Source organism: Emydura macquarii, unplaced genomic scaffold, assembly GCF_026122565.2.
Source record: "Emydura macquarii macquarii isolate MOO-44397 ecotype Brisbane River unplaced genomic scaffold, CSIRO-AGI_Emac_v2 contig_369, whole genome shotgun sequence".
Lineage (NCBI taxonomy): Eukaryota > Metazoa > Chordata > Testudines > Chelidae > Emydura > Emydura macquarii.
In genome coordinates this window covers 7538999-7558563 of record NW_027130506.1, presented here as the reverse complement: position 1 = coordinate 7558563, position 19565 = coordinate 7538999, and the positions used below count along the sequence as shown (strand labels likewise).

Below are 19565 nucleotides of genomic sequence, written 5' to 3'. Positions count from 1 at the left end.
TTAATAGCAAACACGAGATCATTAGGGCAGTATGTGTGACCACATTCATTTGCTCCCGGTGAATATTTGTAAAAGCGAGTTTGTGTTCTCCGTAATGTTTGTACAAAAAGAAGATATTGTGAATATTTGTGCAAACATATACTTGCACAAGTATTTTGCACCATGAGTGTTAACATTATCACCTTGGAATCTGCGGTATATGTACCTATGAAACGGTGATCGCCTAGTCTGCTGTGTACTGCACATTTAATTTCAAAGGATTCTGCCTGCCAGCCTGCCTGCAGCAACATCAGAGGTTTTGGGCTGGATTCACAAAAAGATTTAGGCACCTAAATCCCAGAATCCGGCCCCACTAAGAGCTCCCCCCCGCCCAAACCCTTGAGGCACCAAAAATTGCTTGATGCCTTAAATTTTTTGCAGTGAAAGTTCTCTGGGTGCTTATGTTTTGGCCTCTGAGCATACTCACAGCGGTCCCTCCCCAGGTATGCAGACACTTACGCTGCAGAGTGAGGCTTGAACTGAAGAAAGACAGGCATTCCTCTGCCTGACTGGTCTGTAGGGTCAGTCTGGTAAGCATGCTGAGACCTCACCTAGAGGATGGGGCCATGTAGCTGAGCATACACAAAACAGCCGGGAGGGAAGGCTGCCCTCCCACCTCATTTTTAGCCCTGGGTTTGAGTACACACTCAGTTTGTGTTTCCCTTCTGCCTGAGTGGGGGAAGGGATTTGAACTTGGATTACCAGCCTGTAGGTGGGTTCTCTGACCACTAAGCTATGGGATATTCTGAGGGATGCTCCCTTAGTGTCTCCTGTTGAAGCTGTTCCACTGTGGTTAAAGCATTAAAGATTCATGGGAGCAGATGGTGGGGGTTTCACCTTAGTGGTGACGGCGCTAACCAGCAGGCTCCAGAGTTCTTCTCCGGCTTGCTTGTTTTCTCTGGCCCACTACTGAAGTTGGGACACTGACTAAATAATAAAAGAATCTTTTGGGGCAGGGGAGGATGGTGTGTGAGCGAGCCTGAGAAGGACTCTGTAGCCCAGTGGTTAGTGCACTCGTGGGAGACCCAGGATCCAGTCCCCCTGCTCTAATGGCTTTTAAAATTATTTATCTACAGTAGAAAAGCTTCAGCAGGAGACCCTCAGGGACCCTCCTATCAGACTATTGCATAGCCCAGTGCAGGGGGCATTCACCTGAAAGCTGGTAGATCCTTGTTCAAATCCAATCTCTCATCATGTGGAGGGGTGACTTGAACCAAGAATCTCTCCTATCCCTCTGACCAATGGGCTAGAAGATATGAGGGAGTGCCGCCTTCCCCCAAAGCAGGAGGAGGAGCCTCCCCACAACCTGGATTTAAGTGCCCATCTCCAGGGGCGGGGCTTAGCACACATACTCCTGGCTTGGCACTGCCCGTTGGCTATCTTAGGCAAGAACTGCCTAGTGTGTGGCTTTTGTGAATCCTGTTCTGAGGCACCTACCTCTCCCCATTCATTGTGTTGGGAGCCCATGTGCCAAACTCAGGCTTTGGGATGATTTTTCTAGGTAACCAAGAGTTAGGCATGGTGATACTGAGCATCGCAATGCCTCCATTTCCCTGTGAATCTAGTTCTTCGTTCTCAGAATCCCTGCTGTTTGGGAGACGCACACAAGGACCCAACTGCACTGCGTAATAACCACCACAACTGTACTGAATCTTCAGACTGATGAACAATACAACAGATGCCATTGTTCTAACATGCCAGTACACTGCAATATTTATATATCCTCGATATATTTACATATATACAGATACTGCTTTAATATACAATTGTTGTAACAGCTACAGCATATTACATGAGACGCTCTCACTCACACAGACATGCACACCTTACAGTTTAACGTCGCAAATTTTTCTGTAAGATCTCACCCCCTCTACAATTATGGTTGCAGAACTCAATAATCCATCAAGTAACCAATTACTTTTCTTGAAAGAGCATATTAAAAGTAGCAGATTGTAAATGTAATTAAAGCAATCAGGCTAATACATTAAGAACACATTTTCCCTCCTGAATATTTATATTGTACTGGTAATGAACCAAATCTCAAAAAATGTATTGGAAACCACACACATTATGTAAAAGAGGTAACTCTTAGAGGCTTGTAATTATGTTTGTGTGCATTTGTAAAGCGTTGGTTCCCTATTATCCACAACCATGCTCTTGATACGTAGCTTAATAAGATTTTAAGATGCTCAGATTTCTCCTCTATTGCTTGTCTCCTTCTTCCAAACCACTACATGCTGGTGGCCTGAAAATTAATTTTAATATCTTTTCTGATGCTTGGCCTCTGATTTGCTTTCTGTCATTGACTATCTTGGCAGTAATCCATCCCCCTGGCACTGTTCATTTCCAAATCCTCAGTCTGGTAATTAAACATACACCCTTGCTACTTTCTTTCAGATGTTATGCTTACTCAAATGGATGACTTGTGAACTGCCCAGACTGCTCCAAGCTCTGGTGCTGGTATGCCTTTGGGGAGCATGCATGATGATCCTGCTAGGTCCAGGTAGAATTGCAGCATGAATCTGTGGTGATTTTCAGCCTGGGACTGCTCCCTCAGTGTGTGCTTGGAAAGGCAGGAAGGAGGTGAGTGAATGGATCGGGTCCACCCACTGGTAACCACAGCACCCCACAAAGCTAGCTGGCTGTAGAAGGTGCAGCAGACTGCATCAACTGAAGGAATGGTTAGCCTATGCGCTTTCCACCTGCACTGAAGAGCTCTGGTCTCCTGAGACACATTCTCTCCCAGAGCTCCCTTAGGGCTGTGTACCTCTGCTGTGCCCCCCAATACAGGCTAAGCATGACAATCAAGGCCGCATTATCCATTAGGCACAATAGGCACAGTGCCTAGGGCCTACAAAACTTTCAGGGCCTTTGAAAAAAAAATTATAATTTTTTATTTTTATTTAAAAACTATTTATTAATAGCTTAAAATCAAATTAGTTATTTCGGTCAGGGGGCCTACGAAGGCAAGTGTGCCTAGGGCCTACGAAGGTCTTAAAACGGCCGTGATGACAATCTGTCTCTAAAAGAGCCCAACTTGTGCCTAAACTATTAACTGGGAGCCTCAGACATTCACGTGCCCTATGGCATGTGCAAGCCTGATCCGCCTATGTAGAGAACTGCATCAAAATTACATTTGCACAAACATCACTGACAACAGTGCTGGAAATCCCAGCAGTGCGTCTAGCTCCTTGACCATTGTATCATCTGTTGTGGTGCCCGTTGCTCCTTTAGCCCCTCTTTTACATAATGCTCATGATCCTCTTCTTGAGCTTCCTTCCTTTCCTCCCACCTCGAAAGTTCTCCTCTTTGATCTTCTTAATTCGCCGTTTACCACTAGATGCCACTTTATTCCAAAGACTTCCCAGCTCCAGGCCAGATTCTTAGCTGGTATATATTGATGTAACTCTACAGAAGCCAACAAAACTATGCCAGCTGATGCTAGTTGAGGATCTGGGTCTCTACATCCTCTTTCTCTCTGAGGAAATCTCTCCCTCTGCCCTTTCTCCTTAATGCTTGACTCAGTTCCTATTTTCACCAACTCAGTGTCTCCAAAGTTGAAGTCCTTCTGGGCAAAGAAGATATCCCCAAGTGCTTTCCATTTACTCTGTCCACTTCACTGATTCTGAATACATTCAAGAAATCTGTCTACTTGGCTTTTCAAATTCTTGTTCAAAATCATGACCATATAATTTCCAACCTCCTTACCCAACCCTTCCATTCAGTTTTCTCTGGGCTACTGTCAACACTGCTGTTGATGGCAGAACCTTTAGCTACTCTATTCCTGCCTTATGGTATTCTCTTAACCTGAAACTCAGTCTCAGCTGTGGTCTCAACTTTTTCAAATCCCATAAAACTAATCTCTTCTCTTTTAAATCTCTAACATCTTCCTTTCTTTTTTATCTAGCTAGTTATCTCATCCCTGGTATTTTATAAATACCTGTATTTTGTGATGCACCATAGGAAATGGAATAAAAAATATAAATAGAATAAAAATTATGTTTTAAATTATGTCTGTAAGAGGTTACAAAAATACAGTGAAAAAATTCCATCTTGTGAATCTACATCAGACAAAAATGTGATCTTAATGCCTTTGCCACAGTCTTATTTTCTAAAAAGTTCAGATTATAGCTGAGCTTTAATGCTTGATATCAATATTTAAATCTACTAAGGGAACTGATCTAATACCTGAGAGTGATTTAGAAGACACCTAAAATATATTGGATAGAATATGATATTAAAGTGCATGTTCCATAAAACATAAATCAGTGAACAGTTACATTTCCAAAAGTTAGAACATAGTGTTAACACTATGGATTTTAACCAGTCAGAATAATTAATTAGAGCCCCTTGTAATTCTGATATTTTAAAATGAAGAAGTAACTGTGGCATATCTCTGAATAGAGTTTATTAAAAATAGTAATATCAAGCAAAAGAGTTGTGCTTAGATGATTTACTTAGCTTGTAAGATCTTTGGGTCAGAGACAATTTAGTCCTGTGTTTGTACAGTGCCTAGCACAATGGATTCCTGGTGTGTGACTAAGACTGCTAGGTGCTATGGTAACACAAATAATAATTTCCTTTACTACCTGGTGAAATTTTTGTTGCTTTATGAAGCACAAGATCGCTTTAATCTGAAATCCAACCAAATGAATCCTGTTAAGATGATCATGAACTTTAAGGACCCACTGCCACATTCTGGCAAACTTAAGTTTGTTGTTTTTTCTTTTTAAATGCAAATGCCTGACCCTGTCATCTGCTTTTCCTTTCTTCTTCTTAAGATATTTGTGCGTCTCTGTCATGGGGATCAGCAATGGTGGCAAAGCAAACAAGGAAAAGTGCCTGACAGTTTAATGAGACTTTGGTAACATATGTTTCTTTGAAGTGATCTCCGCATATTTCTATTTGCAGAAGTTCCCCCTCCCCCTTTCACTCCACTGCCCTTAGTACTGCTGACCTTTATGAACCATTAAGAAGGAGAGGTCTGTTGGGATGACATCCATTTTCTAACTAAAAGGTCCTGCTCTCTCAAACAGTCACCCAGTGCTCTCTAAGGTGGTGTGGGCAGCTGCTCTAAATGCCTACTGACTTCCCAGCGAGAATCATCTTTGTCTTTAACCTAATGAAAGCGACATGGAAGACCTAAACCATGGTGGCTGGAAGACCCTGGAAGACCTAAACCATGGTGGCTGGATGGTGTCCACAGATACCTGCCTCTCAAAGGCATCTGACCAGATTTGGCTAAGGACAGAACATCACGGAGGTGCCTAATGCATTTGGTGGCCTCTATGCCATCTAGGCGACAGCATGAAAAATAACTTTGGAATGACACAAGTACCCCTTTACGTCCCTAAGTGTAAGTATACACAACAATTTGGAGCCTCCCAATCCTTGTCAACAGAATCTTCCTTCGGCTCAGGCTGGAGCCTAGGGAGGATGATGGACTTCAGGGTCCAAGCTGCAAATTCAAGTGCTATCCACACAGCTATTTTTAGAGTGCAAGCCTGGGCCCCGCTAGGCCAAGTCTGTCAACCCAGGCTGGGAGGCTTGCTCCCATGGGCTCCAAAATGGTGGGTAGACATACATTCAGGGTGTTTACCTGATCCAAAGCTCAGTGAAGCCAATAGGAGTCTTTCTAAGGGGTTTGGATCAGGCCCCAAGTATCTGGCCATGATGGCTGCATACCATGGGTGTTGGGAAATATCTGTGTGTCCATTCTTGGGCAATTGTTTGAGTCAGGCTGGCATTCATTAAGCATTAGAGTAATCCCTGGAAAGATCCTGCAGCTTGTTTTAGTCCCTAGGTCTGCAGCTGAACTAGGGAACGTTTACCCTGATAGTCACTGATAGACCCCCCGCCCAGGCAGCCAGACGGAAGGAGTGAACACTGATCTCCTGTCCCTCGGCTGCAGCAGGGAAACTGCATGCATCCTGTAGCCCCATGTGCTCCACCTGGGTCCCTGGGCAGTGGCTCCCTCCTGCATCCAGGGGGACAGGAGATCAGTGCTCCCCTCCCTCTGGCTCCAGCAGGGATCCCAGTGCCTAGGCACCCAGGCAGAGAACTTTGCTGTGCTCCCTACTACAGCCAGGGAAAAGGGTGTGCTGATCTCCCATCCCCTTGGCTACAGCAAGAAGCCTGCACTGGTCTTGTAGCACCGCAGCAACACACTCTGCCTAGGTCCTTCGGCAGCAGATCACTTCTGCAGCCAGTGGGAGGGGAGCAGTGGGCCAATTTGAAAGACCCCACGGGCCACTTTTGGCCCCCCGGCCATGGGATGGGAACCACTGTTGTGACTTATTTGTGTATATGTGGTTACCTGCTTTAACCTTGTAAATAACTCTTTTGTTTCCTTCTCCTATTAATAATTCTGTGTAGTTTATTGTAGGATTATCTACAAGAGTTGTCTTTGGTGTGAGATCTAAGGTGCAATTGACCTGGAGTAAATGACTGGAATTTTGGGAAAGGGAGTAACCTGAATGTTGCTGTGATTGTTGGTGTAAGGGGCCATCTATCACAAAGATAAGCTCACATGGGTGGTGAGACAGATTGGAGTAGCCAATGAGACGTCTCTGACTCCATGTTAAGGCTGGTATAGTGCCTGAAGTTCACACCTGATGATTGGTTGGTGAAATCTAAGTACAGAATTCACAACCAATTTGGGATTTGTGCCCTGCTTCCTAACAGTCTGCCCTGTGATTGATGCTCACACTCTCGAGTCACCGTAGGACAGCTTGACACAATGTACTGGAGGAAATCTTTAATCCTTAATGAAGGTTGTGTGGGTGCATATGCGTTAGCAGTGGGAACCCTTTCCGCCTCCCTGTAATGTTTTACCAGAGTGGAGCTGGTTGAAAAATGCAAATTTTTTTTTAAATGAGAAATTTCTGAAAATTTTCCCTCAAATTATCTGGATTTTTTTGGTTTTGTGTTTTAAAGGAAAAAATGACATTGAAACCTGGGAAAAAAACAGTTTTGGAAACCGACATAGTTTTGTTTTTTGATTTTTCCTTAACAAATTGGAAAATTTGGAAAGAAACAAAAATATACACGTCTGTCAGTCATTTTTCAATCAAACAAATTATGGGTTAAAAATTTTCAGCCTGCTCTAAATGTTATTTCCCAATGTATATTCAGGGCATTCAGCTACCATGGCTACATGCGCACTGAACACAGATAGATGGTTAGATAAGATATCTTGGTACGCTAGGATAAAACCAGAAATACATTCAAACTATACGAATAGTAAGGCACTTATGTTTTCTTTGGAGCTCCAGTGACATTTAAAATCCATACTGATGAGCATCATTGTTGCTTTAGTCACATGGTTTACTTTTCCCACCTGAAATCCTTAATGAAAATGCCACTAAGCAGTATATCATACAATTATGTGTAGTTTATTCTGCATATTAAGTAAATGCTCTTTCAGCTCTAGGGTTGCTGGATGACTGTAATTATATTTGAGCTAATTATGAATAATCTGTTTTATTATTAATAGCCTTTTGATGGATGAGGACCCACTGGCCTCCTCCCTTGGGTTGCCTGAGCTTCCTTTGTAGGACTGTGGATCCAGTAACATATTGGCAGCGAGGAGAGCTAGTTTGTCTCTTCTGGCTGATGAAATAGGAGGAAAGAGCCTGTGTTTTCTTAAAACACGGTGCAAGTGTTTAAAGGTCCTCGCTCTTTTTTTTTTTTTTTTTTTTATTTTCCTCCATGAGCCTCTACCTGCTCACCTGCTGTTCTTCTCCATTTTCGACAAACTCGGAAAAGCAAAACGCTCAGTTTAGAAAAGCTTTATTAGGCTCCTGGTTGGAGGTGAGAGAGGCAAGAGCTTGCATATAAAAGAATCTAGGCCCAGATTTTGGAGAGTGGCTAGTGAGATTGAGCCCTTCTGTCTCTGGGTGCCTAACTGGAAACACCACATTTTTAGAAAGCCTCTGAAAGTCAGGCCCCTGCAGTGCAACTCAAGTTGGGCACCCACATTTACAGCCACTTTTTAAAGTGTTGCCCTGTGTGACAGGCCCACCCAAGGTTACATGGTAAGTCAATGGCAATGTTAGGGCAGGAACCCAGGTCTCCTGCTTCTCTCTGGCTGGTAAATCAGGCTGCCATTTAGACACCAATATGGAATCACTCATTCGTCCATGCTACTGATGGCACCCGCAACCCCATTGTTCCCAGATGCATGAACCTTCACTGGAGCAGCTGCAGCATCTCCACATATGTGCTTTGCAGGTGATGTAGCATTCGCTATTTGTCTTCAAAATGTCATGGCTACTTCCTTTCCAAGCACTGCCATAGAGCTCTTAAATCTTGCTGTAATGAAGTGGTAAATGCTACTGTCAAACTTCATGAATATTCACATTAGAATAATTCAACGAAATCCCAAAGCACCAGGGAGCCAATTGAAAATACATATATACAATAGTCTGATGATGGATCTGAACAATACTTCAACCTCCAAATGGCTCAACATGACATGCAAATAATTGCCTGTGATTGCAGCATGAACCAAAGGTTTAGTTATTGATTCTTCAGCTTGGCTGTCATCGCCAGTTAAGTATTACAGGAGGCTGTCACAACAGATTTCTTGGTGGAGGAAGGAGAGGAACATTAACCCACTTTCAACATCTTGTAATAAAAATAATGAACAGAGACAGTTTGCAAACTAAGTACATTTTAGGTTATTGTTGAATAGATGAATTGGTTTAAAAACAATCAATTACTTCTTTAACATATTTATACAGATCTGATTATTCTATCAATACAGATTGTCCCTGATTTAATCAGTCAAGAAATCATAGCCAATTGATTAGAATGTGATCAATTCCCAGTGGAGTAAATGGCAACACACCCATTCCAAAAGGAACATTAGGTATTATTTTTGTTTTTTTAATTTAAGACTAAAAACCCATCTCTTCAGTATGTCTGCTATGCTAAAAACAAAACAAAACCCATCATATAAAAAGAATGTATATTCTGTGAATATGCAAACATCCCAGAAAACATCTACATTTAAAAGAAAGGCACATAGACATCTCCCTGTATATTATTTATGCACATTGCATTATCCACTGAATTAATGTACATTACAGCACGTCTTACCTTAGGGCAGAGTTATACCATTTTCTCTCCTCCTTGCCTCCTAAAAACTTTTACACTGCATATACAAAGACAGGACCCATTGTGAAAATTAGAACAACCTCAACATCACCAATACTGTTCTCTAATATGGGGCTCTGATTCAGCAAACCATGTAAGCATGTGCTTAAATCCCACTGGAGTCAACAGGGATGAAGAGTAAAATTTTCTAAGGTATCTGGGAGCCTAAGTCCCATTGACTTTCCATAAGATTTTGGTTCTTTTGAAAGTTTTATGCAAATGAAGTTAAATATGTGCATAGAGTTAAGTGCTTTGTTGGATTGGGGCTTTAAGGAATGACTCTGAGGCTGATATATCAATATTATCATTGACTTCTCTAGGTCTTACATCAGGTTGCAAGTCACTCTGTATCTCCTTACATTCCTGCTTCTCAAGCTGGTGAGCTTCTCCATCAGTCTATCCCATACACTATTAGGCCTAGAAGAAAATAAAAAGGGAGGATGTGCCTCAGAGAACCAGCTGAGGGCTGTGCTGCTAGAAACAAAATCTCAGCTGCCTTCAGTTGGTCTCTGTAGGCCAAATCCCTCGTCTTACTCATGAGAGTAGCCCCAATGAATTCAGCGGGATTTAGACATGCAAGGTAAGCCCCTGCCTTGTCTTGAGCCAAAGTGAGCCTGTAAATTAGGCTTCTCAAAAGACAGGTTCTGTGTAAATGTGCATATCTCTAGAAGACATGACGTTATAGTAGGACTATGATACACCCTACAAAAAAATACTGTTGCAATCGGTAGCGTTTATAAGCATTACTTGGATTGTTCATATCCAATGTGGTGATGCTCTGGTTTTTAAGGAATGTGGCAGATCTTCATGAGTTACTAATATTATAGATACTTTTTTATTTATTTACAAAGTTTGGGAACAGTGAAGAAAGACTTTTATTAAACTCACCTAAAGAGTGTGAGCGTGTTTCTGCTCCCATCCTAGTCCAAGTACACCATATTGGTGTGGTGGGGCCACAAAGGAGCCAGGGAAAAATTCTCCTGTTGTGGACACAGCATAGATTTGCCATAAGCTGCCTCTTCTTGCAAGCCCTGGTGCAAGAGTGTACCGAGCCAAGAAGGGGCATGCCAGGCGGACATAAGTTGGGTGTGAGAGTGAACATCTCCAGAGTGCACACCAGCAGGGGAAATCTGAGCCGCTCCAGACTGCACAGCAGTCCATAGGCAGGCCTCAGAATGCTGCCATAAATCAAAAGTACCATCTCATCTGCTCTTGGGGTAGTCTCTGTAAAGGTCTGGCTTTCTCCTAACTGGACTCCCTCTATTCATCTGAAATTAGCCCAGTCCATCAATTTAACCTAAAATGCGTCAATCAGCCCTTAAAATCCAGGGCATGCAGTCTTCCTTTGTCTCCCTGTCAGTTTCTTAAAGGCAGCCTGGCATGGGGCTGTTGCCCTCTGATATCCCAGGCCTTCCTGCCTCCTCATTGTCACATTCTGGAATGCAATTCAGACCAGCAAGAGGCGGTGTCACCGTCTGGCCTATAGCCCTAGGTATCTTAAATGCTTTGCTGCTGTGGCTCACAGCCTGGACACCAACAGCTGGCAGACAAGCATGTAGTTCCCTATGTGCTGAGCAGCCTTGGTTTAGCACTCTGACCCCCAGCAACATGCCTACGAGACGGCCAACCTGGGTTACTTCATGCAGGGTGACCCCCACACACTCCTGGTCTCAAATTTCCCCAGAACCATAAGCCCTGACTTGTCCAGCCTCTCTTGGAACACTCAGAGAATTAGTAAGGTTTGTTGTTTCTTTAAAGAGACAAAAGTCTGGCTCATTCCTTTATATTCCTTATTCCTGTAATATTGAAGAGAACAGGACACTTAGAAAAGAATGAAAGGAGTACACAGCAAACATCAACAAATAAGAGCTGGGCTAATCCAAGTAAAATAACACCCCTAAATATTATTGTAGCTCAATGTTTTCAGATGGCATTTTGCAGTTCTTATTGTGTAGATATTAAACAGCATATTTTCTAGACCTAGACTAGATAAGGTTTTGTTTTTTTAAATTTGGTTGGGGGTTGTTTTGCAAATAGTCCTTATTTGTCACAAAAATATGACATCATTCAGGACAGAGATGGTAGGGTTGTCATCAAACTATTTCAGACATTTCTTTCACTTGCTTTTAGTCCTACACAATGATGAAACTCATTGAATCTAATTTGAGTAGAGTAGGGAAGCGAAGATTCTGCAAAAGAATTATCCAGAGCATATTGCTACTTCAATGTGGTATTTATTCCTTGTTTTTTTTTGTGTGTGTATGTTAATAGATTCAGATATCATCAAGGTTAGAGTACTGTGTTTAAATACATTTACTAATATTTTACATCTAGGTGGAATTTTTCCTTCTCTCCTCCCCCCCCCCCCAGCAATCAGATATCCTCAGATTGATTTTTAAGACTTTCACATGTGATAATAATCAGATGATAATTCCATGCTAATTTCCCTGAGAAAACAGAGCAGATGCCTACAATACATTAAACACCTCTTGATATTCTATATTGTTTTGAGCTTACACTGCTCCTGCAAATATTTATGGCAAACTGCCGTCCTGGACCAATCTATCATTTTTAAGAGAGGACAAAATGAACTAGATTAATCAAAGGACTTGCAAGTTATTGTCTCCTCCTGTTAGCTTCAATTCATACATCATTAGCGGAAAAAACTCTGTCAGCAACCATAGGATGTTATCTTTTTGGAAACAATATTTTCTTCAGCTCAATAATTCATATGTTTTTATCTGATGACAGGATTAAAATACTGACTTTCCTAACATTTCTGTATCAAATGAAACCAAGCTGAAAAGTTCAAGACTGCACATTCCGAGACCTAGAACAGTTTCCCTAAGCTAGGCTGTCGTAACTGTATCCAGCAGGGCTAGTTTAAATATGGCAATGTTAATTTCGACAGAGTGCCTAGGTGTAGTGGGATGCTGCAGCCATTTAATTGAATGTTCGTCAGGTATATCCATAAGGCATTGCTATAGCTAAACAAAAAGGACACAGTCTAAAGGACAAGTACGGTGAAATGCTTTCATAGTGGCTTCAGTTTTGTTTTTCTTCGTAATTTTGCTATAAGTGGAGGTTCACTAGGCGCTTGATCTAAAGCCCACTGAAGGCTTTGGGTCCAGATCACAAGAACCACTTTATGACTGGCACTGCTTGGCTCCTTTGTAGCCTCTGCAGAGAAATAAAGTTTGACTATATTCACAGACTAAATCCAAGCCTTTATATTCTGTGCAGCATTACTATTTTTTACTCCTTTTTTCATCTGCTCTATTTCTTCAAGTCAGAAACTTCTATCATGTTTCTGACTCAGTTGGGACAGTGAAGGAAATGAAAGAATGGTTGAGCTCCTCCCCAAGCAGCCACTCTATTCCTGACTTCCCTCCTCTCTATGGTTCAGCTCTAGCATCTCCAGGGTTTGAAGCAAGAACTTGAAATTTGGTACAATGATAATCCTAGAGTTAGAGAAAAGAACACATTGCTGTCCCTTTGGAAATCCAGCCAGATTTGGCCAAGTTTATAAATGCAAAAAATTGCCACTTGCACTTTAGAATATATTATGCAACTGTAGCAAACCATCTATGATAGAATTAGTGGGGGTAGTATTACCAGAAGATTTTAGGGAAGCCAATTTGTTGTTGCTGAGAGAATTTAGAATAGGGTTTTACTCCTAAAACGTGCTGGCGTGGTGGTCCGCCCTATTGGAATTTCCAGGGAGATAACCTGCCTTCCCTTGAAAGGACACGGATACAGCGCTCCAAGCAAGATAGGATACACAAGCTGTAATACTTCGAAAAACATATACAATATTTATTTAGAAGTGAATGCTTACATTAAGTAGAAAGAGATAAAAATCAAGCATGACTTGTAACCATATAACAATATATTCAGTATATATATATATATTTAATAGAATACAACTATTAGAAGAAACATGGTACAGAGAATACTACTTAAACTATTAGAAACTATACAGTACAAGAAATAATACTATTACTATAACTTACCACTATAATAACTTATTATACTACTTGACACTATGCATTAATTAATTTTATACATTAATACTTAACACTTTATATATATATATATATATTACTACAAATCCTTAACAATCTTTCATCCAACAAGCGTTAGGCCAAGCGGTTGCTGGATGGGTAGAGGGAGAATCACACTCAGACCACAAGCATCCAACTTTACTGACATGCAGATTCAGGTGGCCTTCTACTCAAACAACCTTTAAAACACCCCTCCGCTCATCAGGGAAGATCCTTCTGCTCTGTCCAAAGACTGCTCAGAGAGTTACCTCAGGCTCAGACACAGAGCGGGGACTCAGTTAGCCCAGTTGCCTGTAAGCCCAGAGGCACCCGTGCAGCTTCCTAACAGAAGGATTGCCTGATTACCTCAGTTTAGACACAGAGCTGGGACTCAGTTAGCCCAGTTATCTAAAGCCTAAGGCGCATCTTTGCTTCAGTGATGCTCACCGTTGTTCAGGTCTTGCCATGGAGCGCCTTTCTTTTGCCGCTGGTTCTTTCCAGCTCTTGATCTTGTGATTTTTAGCTCTCTTCTTTAGGTGGTCAGCTCTGTGAGTTCAGCAGCTGCTGACTGCGGGCTTTATATACAGTTTGCTCACCCAAGCTCAGCCAATCAGCATGAAGGCCACCTAATGTGCTAATTAGGCCAGGCCTGCCATATTAATTAGGTACTGATGTAAAAATACTCCAAGCCAATCAATTATTTAACATGCTAATGAACCTGGCCTTTATGCTAATTAGCCTCACCTTTAATGTTAATTAGCCTTGTTTCTATGCTAATGAGAAGGGCAGGGCAGGGCAGGGAGTTATATGCCAGGGCAGGGGAAGTTACGTTAGGAGTGAGAACATCAAAATGGATAGGGGAGGGGCTAAGAGCGAGGAGGAGGGAATCCTCCTTCCAACTGCCATTCTCAACTGTCACTTGCTGGATCTTTCTTATTACTAATTACTAATTTACTAAGTACTAATTACTAATCCTTATCTAAGAATCCATTTCTAAAACTAACCATCATTCCAAATGCTACAAAATGTCCTGATACTGATACCACTCTTTTCAATTACCTAAATATTCAATTCACCAATCTCAGAATTTTTTAAAACCCTTTTTGTGGCTTTTCTGCAGGCTTTTATTTCAACATGCTCTCTGGCCATTTAGACAACGAAAGCAAAAATCTCTGGCTACAGTGGGGGTGTCTTTTTAAATCAAACCTCGGAAATTACATTAAAACAAACTGTCATTTTTTTTCTGGGCCATGAAAACCCATGGCGGGTTTTCGTTTGTTTTGTCTTGTTTTTTGTGTGCATGCAAACTGAGCCCAGGGTAGCTCGACATTTTGTGAACTTCAGCAATCATTACAATCCAGGGCTCAGTTTCAAATTTCTGATGAAACAGCAAACCAAGCAAGTTTCATGTGGTTTCATATTTCCCATGTCTAATTTCTGCTGGAGGTTTTGTCCACATTTGGATATGATTTAAAATAGGGTTAGGAGCTTGTGTTGAGGCCAAATCTAGATTAGGGTTCGGGATCAGATAACAGGATGCCAGAATCTTGCAAACTGTTATATAAGGGAGATAGTGTGACCTAGTGGATAGAGCACTAGCCTGGGACTCAGGAGACAGCTCTGCCACTGGCCTGCTGGGTGAGCTTGGTCAAGTCACTTTGTTTCTCTATGCCTCAGTCTCCCCATCTGTAAAATGGGGGTAATGACACTGACCTCCTTTGTAAGCTGCTTTAAGATGTCTGAATGACACGTACTGTGTAAGAGCTAGAAATTATCATCATCATTATTAGGAGATTTCAGCCTAAGATGGCAGCTGCTTCATGATATCAACTGCTTTGAAAAGTTTCCTGCCTTCTGAAATGTTGGAAATCTAGCATGATCAGCTGTCTTGTGATATTTCCACTATCTTCTTTTAAATCTCATATAAACAGCTGTTCTCATCTATTTGGGAACAGCAAAACACATCTCTTCTGGTATCGATTCTGTTTGGAACCAAAATTGTATAGGTGGATTTGGATCTAAGAATGTGATTTCTTCCTCCATCCTCCCTAAAATTCAAAGAGAGTTGGATACAAGGTTCAAATTTTGGCCAATCTAACCCTGTGCAATCAAGGGTTTGTCTTGTTCCTTTGATACAGAATAATAAACAGGCCCATGTTCATTCAAAACTAGGCTTAGTTTTGAAACTTTTGACACACCATGAAGCCTGAAAACAGCTACATTGTTTTGGGTTTCATTACAACCTTTTCACACTGCTCCAATGGGTAGGTCCTGAATTAAGGTTATGAGGAAGGAAATTGTGTGATTGTGACATTCCCCCCTGCGATCTGGACTGGTGTGTAGCTGTGTCACCCCAATTCCTCACTCCTGGGTCCCAAATTACTCTGCTTTGCTGTGTGAACCATCCACTCCTGGGTCAGCCCATGCCCAGCCTCCTGTGAGTAATCAGTCCCTGACCTAGTGAAGGAGTGCTTCTGGCCAGGCACTTACGGGATAGACTCTCAGCAAACACTCCCAGTCTCAGATGCAACCCCGGAAACTGCCGTCTTGCGGGGTTCAGTGCTGTACACTGCACCCTGCAAGCTCACTTACACTTGTCCGTCAATATACCAAAGAAATTTATATGCACCAGCTCTGTTACTTTAAGTGAGATCTCTGCACACACTCACTCCACATGCACTGGTTTAGATAAAACAAACAAATAAGTTTATTACTAAAGCAAAATTTTAAATGACTATATGTCAGATTAATATAAATCAAGAGATTAATAAGGAGTCAAGGTCACAATCAACTAAAAGGTAACTTGCATCCCATACTAAGACTAATATTTCAGTAGATTCTCAGTCTGATGTTAGCCTACCACACAGGCTGGCTGCAATGACTCTAGCAATCAGGCTCATCCCCTCCCCCTTCCGGGGGTAGATTCTCAGTCCTTGGTGTTGCTTAGAAGATGGATTTCAAGGGAGAGCCCTGAGACAAAGATGCCGCTTTCTTTTAACAAGTTTCCTCGACGCCCCCTGGGTCAGGTGATCGTCCATGTCCAGCAATGGGCGTGATTTCTTCTACTTCAGCCAAAATGCTCGAAGGTGCTCAGGCCAGTCCATTGTTCCTATATGCATGCCTCTGTGGGGCGTAGAGCCACAACTTTGTGTTTGTCTGCATCTATTCAAGCCATGTGAGATACACATTTGGCGATACGACATAGCAGAGTTTCATATCTGTACATATGCATGCCATGGCAGGAAACATGCTACCATAACAATAATGTTCAGTATGTCATGAGCATTCCAAAAACACCTTAAATGACATACTTTGCATTAGACAATACAGTTACACTACAAGGGTGACCATGAATTATACACAAATCACAGTATAATGGGTATAGTGTGTCACAGTGACAAGCTCTATTACCTCTGGCAATTTGTATTTCCGTTTGCATTCAAATGCTAAAGAGCAAGTAGTCTCTTGGAAAAACATGTGGAGGAAAAACAGTAGAGGAAAAACATGTGGTTTCTAAAAGGACTCTGTTAGAAAAGAATGTTTTAGTTACATGGTAGTGCATCTTGCCAAAATGGCATTATTATAACATCATCCCTTACAATTACTAGTGCAGCTGAATAAATAATGTGGATATTCTCAATAAAAACTTGCTTCAATGAAACTATAAATTCTGCAGGAATTACTGTGCCCATTTTCCAGGGGTTTGGAATAGGATTCATGACCCTTTCAGCCAATTAGTCAGATTGTCTGTCTCATGGAACTATTCTGGTGAAAATAACGGATATTGGTGACAAAGTTTCCTCTATAGTTGGCCTGGAATTGCTCCCTAAGGAAATACATTTCAGCTGCAAGATGTACCTCTTTTCTCAGAGCTTTTCAATAGGTTAAATTTCCTAGTTATCTGGGTCAAATCAACATTTTGTGCCGGATCATCAGCTTCTGTGAATCGGTGAAGAACTACTGAAGTCAATGAGGCTAAGGTTTCCTATCTTGTCAGTAACAGCAGCAGTTGAATTAAATTTTATAGCACAGCAAATTATTGATCATTCGTTTAAAAAGAAAAAGATGAAAGATGCCACTTGACATCAGCTGAGGATATCTCCTTGTTTAGGGCCATGGAGTTTAAGGCCAGAAAGGACCACAGATTATCTAGTCTGGCCTCCTGGAGAGCAAAGGCTATGAACATCATACACTAAAAACAACAATGGAAATTAGCCCCAATATTACAGCCTATAGAAGGATATTATATGCTATAGGCAGAGAACAGGAAGCACCAAAGTGTATCAGTGCTTGAAGCCCCTATAATGGCAGGGAAATGATTACATGAGATAAACTCAGATAATCCGAGCAAGTGACATGCACGCACATGCTGCAGAGGAAGGTAAAAAGCCCCAAAGGCCATTGCAAGTTTGACCAGGGGAAAATTCCTTCCTGATCCCACATGTGGTGAACAGTTTGCAATAAAGCTCCATCTAATCTCCGTTTTTCCTGCCACTGTGGAGGTAATTGGGAGCATGCTGAGATGCTTGACAACAACGTATCCCACAAGCTTTATCTGAAAGTATCATCTGTACAATTGGACTGGAAATCTAGTGATAATTTCTAACTCTTTCTGGTTCTGATGGAGCTATAGATACCCCAACAACAGCTTTTCTCATGGTATTTTAACACATTCACTTCATGGTCAGGTGAAAACCAGACTACTATAAATAATAATAAAAAAAAGCAATTTGAACATTTTCAAATCTGCCCAAAGAATATAATTCTGGTTCACTTAGGTCAGTTCTTTTATCCCCACAAGTTTGACCACACTCAGTTAATGATTTGTGTTTGAAATCATACAGATCCTGATTTTGAGTAGTGCTGAGCACTTGCAATTTCCATTTATTTCCATGGAGATGAAAACCCTTAGCACTTCTTAGGATCAGGCCAATATGTTGCTACAATTAAAGAAGACCACTAATCTGAATAATCTTCATTGACTTTAGGCTCTCAAGATATTCCATGTAGCTGTGGTTTCCAGATGGTTTTTGGCTGAAGGCACTGTTACGTATATATTAAATAGACAAAGTATACATTACTAACAGACAGTGGCACATGATTATCAGTGTAGTGAAATCATTATGAGCATCATCCAAAGCCCGCTGGAATTAATAGAAAGACTCTCAATAAATTTAATTGGACTCAGATCTAGGCCTATAAACAGACAGTATTGTGGTGGTTTTCAAAATGCTGGAAATAAAGCTGATAATAAAAGAATTTTTAAAATGCAGTTCCCACACTTCCAGAAGAACTAGTTTATTCAGAACAAAAACCTTTCTTGCCAGGGTGACACTGGATGCTAATATACGAAATCACATAAAGGTATACAAGCATCATACATCCTACTTCTTTTGTTTATGTCTGGAGTAATTACCAACTCTACAGCATCTGTAATTTGATTTAGGGCTACCATGCTATTACATGTTTGTTTGCACAGTTTGGAAAAGGATCTAACCCTCTTCCCTTAGAATAAAAGTCCTATTTGTAATTTGAGTAAAAATGGGCCATTATGAACTGTCAAGGGCAGGCTCTCTCTGCCTCTTTCATGCTGCCTCATTAAGGTGACTATTGACTGTGTAATAAAAATGAGATCAAAATGCAACAGAGGTTAGAGGAAAGGACAGTGGAACTGAGAACTGAGTGAACTGGGAAAAGCCTCCAATACAGCAAGTCTCAAGATTTGTTAGCTTACAGAAAGATGACATTTTCTGGATTGTCCGCCAAAGAATGTTCAGAAGATCCTCTGTATCTATCTGCAGATGCCAAAGGATCCCATTCAGTGGTCAAATTAATGGCAACAAAGCCCAAAATTACTTGTGGATATATGAGCAGAACTGTTTGTTCTTTAACCCATTTTGCTACTCTCTCCCCTTGTCCTCATAAGCCACCCCATTCTGCATAGGAGGAAAGGGTCAAGCAGTCTCATTTAGCTCCCAGAATACAAACCCAATAGTAAGCAGTACAGTGCTCAACTTAATTTGACTTATAAGGCCTCGTATCTGGGTCAAGAAATATTGAAAAACATCTCAGCTTTTTCTGACTCGGGTTTGAGTTCTTGAATGTCAAATAAAGAGGTGCGCTGTACCATGGACAATATGTAGAGCTTGGTGAAGTGATCCTATGAGAGGTACGGATTATTATTTTTATTACACTAGTGCCTATATGTCCCATTCAAGATCAGAGCCCCATTGTGCTAGGCACTGCTGAGACATAGAATAAGGGACAATCTCTCTCTCAAAGAGCTGAATATCTAAATGGTTTTGACTTTCATTCTGAATTATC

The 19565-nt window shown here is 41.4% G+C and overlaps 1 long non-coding RNA gene across 2 annotated transcripts in view; it reads left to right on the top strand.

Moving 5' to 3' along the window:
• The window catches only part of LOC137141416 (uncharacterized), a 129356-nt gene that overhangs the window by 54965 nt on the left and 54826 nt on the right, over window positions 1–19565 (top strand). The window contains exon 1 of one of the 2 annotated variants that reach the window (XR_010916624.1): window positions 2489–2622. The exons of the other annotated variant lie outside the window; for it this stretch is intronic. This is a non-coding gene — a long non-coding RNA (uncharacterized lncRNA). Of the gene's footprint in view, window positions 1–2488; window positions 2623–19565 lie in introns of those variants that run through there. 2 annotated transcript variants of the gene reach the window in all.